This window comes from Artibeus jamaicensis, unplaced genomic scaffold (genome assembly GCF_021234435.1).
Source record: "Artibeus jamaicensis isolate MK-2021 breed Jamaican fruit bat unplaced genomic scaffold, CSHL_Jam_final contig_3126, whole genome shotgun sequence".
NCBI classification, from domain to species: domain Eukaryota; kingdom Metazoa; phylum Chordata; class Mammalia; order Chiroptera; family Phyllostomidae; genus Artibeus; species Artibeus jamaicensis.
In genome coordinates this window covers 18977547-18983546 of record NW_026521723.1, presented here as the reverse complement: position 1 = coordinate 18983546, position 6000 = coordinate 18977547, and positions in this window count along the sequence as shown.

The following is a 6000-nucleotide window of genomic DNA, read 5'->3' as shown; positions in this document are numbered from 1 at the left end:
CAGTTTTTTTTTCCTGTCCATTTTCTTAGAATATTTTTTCCAGCCCTTCGCTTTCAGTCTGTGCAGGTATCTTGTTCTGAGGTGGGTCTTTTATAAGCAGCATATATGTGGGTCATGATTTCTTATCCACTCAACTATTCTATGTTGCCTTTGGTTCTCATTACTTGGAATATTCCTTGCCATTGTCTTCTGGCTTGGAGCATTTCCACTGAGAAGTCAGCTGCTAGTCTTTTGGGGCTTCCTTATAGTTACTTCTTGTTTCTCCCTTGCTGCCTTTAATATTCTCTCTTTGTCTTGGAATTTTGCCATTTTAATGATGATGTGTCTTGAAGTGGGTCTCTTTGGGTTTCTCTTGATTGGGACTCTCTGTGTTTCCTGGATTTGTGTGACTTTTTCTCTCATCAAATTAGGGAAGTTTTCCATCATTACTTTATCAAACAGATTTTCTATGCCTTGTTCTTCTTCTTCTATTTCTGGCATCCCTATTATACAGATACTGTTTCGTTCATGTTGTCTTGGAGCTCCTTTACCACCTCTTGATTCTTTCTGAGACTCTTACTTTCCTTGCTCTTTCTGGGTGTTTTTTTCTACCTTGTCCTCCAGCTCACTGATTCGATACTCTGCTTCATCTAGGTAGCTTGCAGTTCCTTTCTAGTGTGCTTTTTATTTCTGAGATTATATTGTTCATTTCTTCCTGGTTTCTGTTTATAGTTTCTATTTCCTTTTTCATGCTGATATAGTTCTCACTCAATTCCTTGTAGCTGTCTGTGAGTTCCTTGAGCATCTTTATAACCATTATTTTAAATGCTGTATCTGATAGTTTGCTTATCTCCATTTCATTTGGCTCTTTTAGTGAGGAGTCTACCATTTCTTTTGATTGACTGTTCTTTATCTCCCCATTTTAGGTGACTCTTTTTGTTTGTTTCTGCACTTCCTGATGTTTCACTTTTCTAGCTGTCTTTGTAGGGTGAACTCCTATGATAGGAATTTTATAGGGTGAAATTGTGTGGCCTCTTTGATTTCCTTGTCTGGATGCTCTAGGTTTGCCCTTTACCTAGAGCCCTGTTTGTGCGGGTTCTCTTGTTATACTTGAGTTTTTACCTTTTGGTAAGTCCTTTGTTGGAGGTTTCTCTCCTCTGGCAGGTATACTGATGTTTGCAGCTCCCATCTATTCTTGTATGTGATCAATGGCAGTGGGTAGGCAAAATGGATTAAGACATCATGAGAGTATTTTATGGGATTTAAAGAACCAGCAAGTAGAGAAGAGATAGGAGATTCTTTGGATAACTATACCATTAACTCTGATATTTCACCCACCAGGCCACTTTTATAAAATGTGAATGATAAGACTCTTGTTAGAGGGGAGGAGGATTGTGAGCTTAATCCAGAAAACAGAGTGTTTGTGCAAGGTTAGATGATGATATATAATGAGAGTAAAGGATAGAAAACAGACGTAGTGTGAAAGAGAGCAGAGTTAACCACAATAATAATAATGCTCAGGATTAAAGTCAAGTGGGCTAAAATCAGAGGGGTTGCTGGGTAATATATTACTGTGTAATTGTATGGAACAACAATTATTTACAATAGTACTGGAACAACAATAATATGACAATATGTGATTTGGATAACCAGAATAGAATGTACATGATCAAAAATAGTGTGTAATTGGAACATGAGTGAAGTGAAAGAATTAAAATACAATAAAGAGAAAATAAGGAAAATCAGTCAAACAATGAAATTAAACAGAAAAATAAAATGAGGAAAACTATAAGGAAGAGAAATTTAAAAACTAGTAAAATAAAGGTGGTAAAAATAATGAGAAAATGATAATAATACACATAAACAATAAAATGCCAGCTCTGTGGGATAGCGAAGGGACATTTGTCTCAGTTTCTCAATTTGTGGGGTTAGCCTTGTGCTCTCCCTTTGGATCTACCTCTGGACCCTTCATAATTCCATGTCTTATTGTCTCACTTGGGACAATAAGGAGAAAGGGGGAAAAGAGAGGAAAGAAAAAAACTAAGCCTCCTGTTGACTTTAAACCTGTTCAGGGAGTTCTGCTGGTCTTCCCGTATGCCACAGGAAGAGGGGGGCTGGGCTTCACTTTTCTCCCTTCCAATGGTTTTGAGAGGATGGGGACCAGGTGTGGGCTGCAGTATTCACAGTTGCCCAGCCTCCAGCCCAGGTTCCCCAAGAGCTGCCAGGCTCAAATCAGCCATTTAGTCTCTGAGCCTGCAGCATGAGGCAAGCTCACGTGTGTGGTTCCACTCAGACACTCAGTGTCTGGGTGCATGCAGCTCAAATCCTCCTCAGGGTGAGCCAGCTGCTGCTTGAGAGCTCCTCACAAAGCAACTGCCCACTGTTCTTAACAAGTGCACGGCTTTTCACGCAGCCTAACTTTCTAACCATTCCAGAGACTATCCAAGTCAGGGTCTGACACAGCCCAACTCTTCCCTTCTACAGGTGTCACCCGACACCCCAATTTCTCTGGTGCTAGTATCCATAGTCCCAGTAATGTATACTGCCTCTGTGTGTCTCCCACTTCCTCTCTATTCCCCCCAGTAAATTCCAACATCCAAGTCCCCCCTGGTGCTGGGCTGCCCCCCTGCTCTAGCAGGGGAGGGAGCTGGTGATCTAACTCTCCTCCCCATATCCTGCAGCAGGTGCCGGCTGGGGAGCCACAGTGGCCTAGGACCCTGCACAGATCCCAGGGACCTTACTGTCCCGGTGCAATCTCCTCACCATCTGTTCTTCAATGTCCTCTATAGTTTTTGGCCTCCAAACTTCACATAAGCTGGGATTCAGTTGGCTGTTCACTCTGTTCCTCAGAAGACTGGCCCAAATTGCAGGTTTGTCCTGGTCAGGGAGTATGCAAGAGGCAAATGATCAATGTTTCTCTCTCATATCAATGGTTCTCTCCCTTTTTTCTCCTTTCCTTCCCCTCTCTCTGATGCTCCAACAGCAGCAACGCAGTCTAGATCTGTAGTTTGGGGTATGTATTAATTTTAGAAAATACTTGCCCATTATCACTTCAAATGTTTGTTTTGTCTCATATTCTTTCTCTCTGCTCCATCTGGGATTCCAAGTCCATGTATATTACACCATTTGATATTTTCCTTCAGCTTTTGGTTGCTGTGTTGTTTTTCCCCCCATTTTATTTTTTCTTCTTTACCAGTTTATGCAACTTCAATTGACTTATTTTCAAGTTTCATGATTCTTTCTTTTGAATTTTGATTTTTCTTGCCATTTTGTATGTGTCAGATGTTCCTTGAGATTTCCTGGGGAGAAGTTCAAAGGAACTTGTTAATTCCATGAAATTATCAAGTCCCCCCCCAACCCCTTAATAGGCTGAGGCCCTGTTTAGAGATGGAGTCTTTGGGAGGTAATTAGGCTTTGATGAGGTCATGAGGTTGTGACAGGATTAGTGCTCATCTGAGAAGAGGTGCCCATAGAACTTAATTTCCCTCTTCCTTCACTGTGTGACTACACAAAAAGATAGCTGTCTGAAAGCCAGGTAGAGAACTCTCATAAGAACCCAGCCATGCATGCTGGCAACCTCATCTTCCTTGGACTTCCCAGGCTTCAGGACTGTGAGAAATAAATTTATGCTGTTTAAGCCACCCAGTCTATGGCATTTTGTTATGATAGCCTGAGCAGACTAAGACAATCTCACAATTTTTTGATCAAAATCATATGTGTTATAGTAAGATAATAGACCCTGAAGTAAATTGTTTTATCCTTGAAGATAAGCATGCCTCTCCTTCTGCTAGACCCTTAGCAATGTTGGGTATTTGTGTTAGGTTTTTTCTGGAGTTGAATGGGATTTGAAATTTATTGTTGCTCTGATTAACCTTAGTGTACCACAGCTTCAACTTTTTTAGCAATACCTTGTGTGGAATATTTGCCAGAGTGTTTCTCTCAATATCTGCTCTGTACTTTGCTTTATGTCTCTCTGCCTTGTTTTGAGACTTTCCTTTGAACTTCTCCCCAGGAAAAAGCTGTCTTTTACAGCTTTCCCAGCTGTATTCCATTCTTGTTTTTACTTGATGCTTATTAGAGTGATTATGGGAGTGAGGGTGAGAAAGTCATAGTTCTCTAATGTAACTGTCAGTTTCAGTCAGACATTGTCAGCCTGCTTCTTGTGAGCCTTCACTAGTGTTCTTGTCCTTCCTCTAAATCTAGTGCTGAACCAGAATCTATTCCCTGGGGTAAATTTTTTTTTTCTTGTTTTGTCCCCCAGTTTCAGTGGACTCACACCAATGCCCTAAGGATACAGTTTTTATTTTCATTATCCCTGCAGATTAAGGTTTTTGTTCCATAAGGAAGATAGAATAGATGGGTTTGGGCAGAGTTTTAGCAGCAATTTCTGGTCCCCCTCACCCAGCCATCCCTGTAAGGAAAATTTCCACATGATAACCTCTAATTTTTCTTGTGAGCTCCTAGTGAGGTTCTCACAGAAAAGGTGTAAAATCCCAGGGTCTTCACTGTATAACACTAGTTCACAGTCAGCCTTTAGCAATTTATTATAATTTTCCAGCTGATTTTTGTTACTGGATTACATAGTATCTGGAGGCATTTGCATCAGGTAATCAAATGTTCTCATCTTGTTTTTCCATGTAGAATCTTGTCTCTCCCTAAATTTGGGGTTACATATTTGTCTTCTGACAGAAGTCCAGTTGAGGAGTCCAGAATCTATATTAGTTTGAAATTTGTCCAGCATTTTCTTATTTTAAGGGTGGGAATAATTCTCTTATAGCTCGCTACATCTCTGAGGTGAAACCAGAATTAGTCTTAATAATTTTTCATATGCAATTTTTGGGATTTAACAAAAATAACCAGGTAGATAATTTTGCCAAAAAGAAAGTCAACATACAATAAAAACTGAATGTCTATATACCAGCTGCAAACAATAAAAAAATTTTAAATGATACAATTCACCATGAAACTAGATACCTAAAGAGAAACACCATGAAGATGTGTAGAATTACTACCAAAAAAATACAAAAAATATTGAGAGAAAGTACAGAATATAAAAATATATGGATGTATATAATAAGTTCAAAAATTGGAAGGCTCAATAATATAAAAATGACAACACCCCTCTAATTTGATCTACCAATGTAAGGCACCCTAATTCAGAGCCTACCAGATTTTTGTGAGACTTAGCAAGCTGATTATAAAATGTGTGAGAAGGACTTGCTCTAGTAGATACCAAGACTTGTTATGAAGTTATAATAATTAAAAGAGTGTGATTTTGGCACAAGAGTTGGGATAGAATAGAAAATAAAAAATGAGATCACATGTATATACACTTGACTTTTGGAAAAACTGACACTGCTGAGTAGGGAAAGGGATCTGTATATCCCTATGAAAACAGTGAAACTTAACTCCCTATTTCACACCTGAGTTTTATGTGGATTGTAGATCTAAATGTAAAAAGCAAAATGTTATGCTTCTAGGAGACAACAGAGGAGAATACCTTAATAACCCTAGGGAAGGCAAGGGTTTCTTAAATGAAACCCTAAAACCTTAAGAATATTAAAGAAAAAAAGGTTAACAAATGGCCTTAATTGATATAAATAATTAAGAGAGCAAAAAGGCAAATCACAAATTGGGAGAAGAGATTTTGAATCTACATAGCCACAAAAATATTCTAGATATATATCCCATATCTAGAATAAATAAGAAACTCCTACAAATCAATAAGAAAAGAATAGGATACTGAATAGATAAATAAACAAAAGATTCCACCAAAGCCAACAAAAGGATATTCAGAAGTCCTGTTAACATTGGAAAAAGTGCTCAACTTCATTAATCATCAGAGAAATGCAAAATAAACCACGGTGCAATACTATTAAACACCCACTAGTAGAGCTATATAATTTAAAAGGCTGCCAATCACCTGAAGTGGAGGATGAAGAACATGACTAGATATCTGATGAGAATAAGATACAAAGATGGCTAAACTATTGAGCAGGATATTCATTCATATTGGGCAAT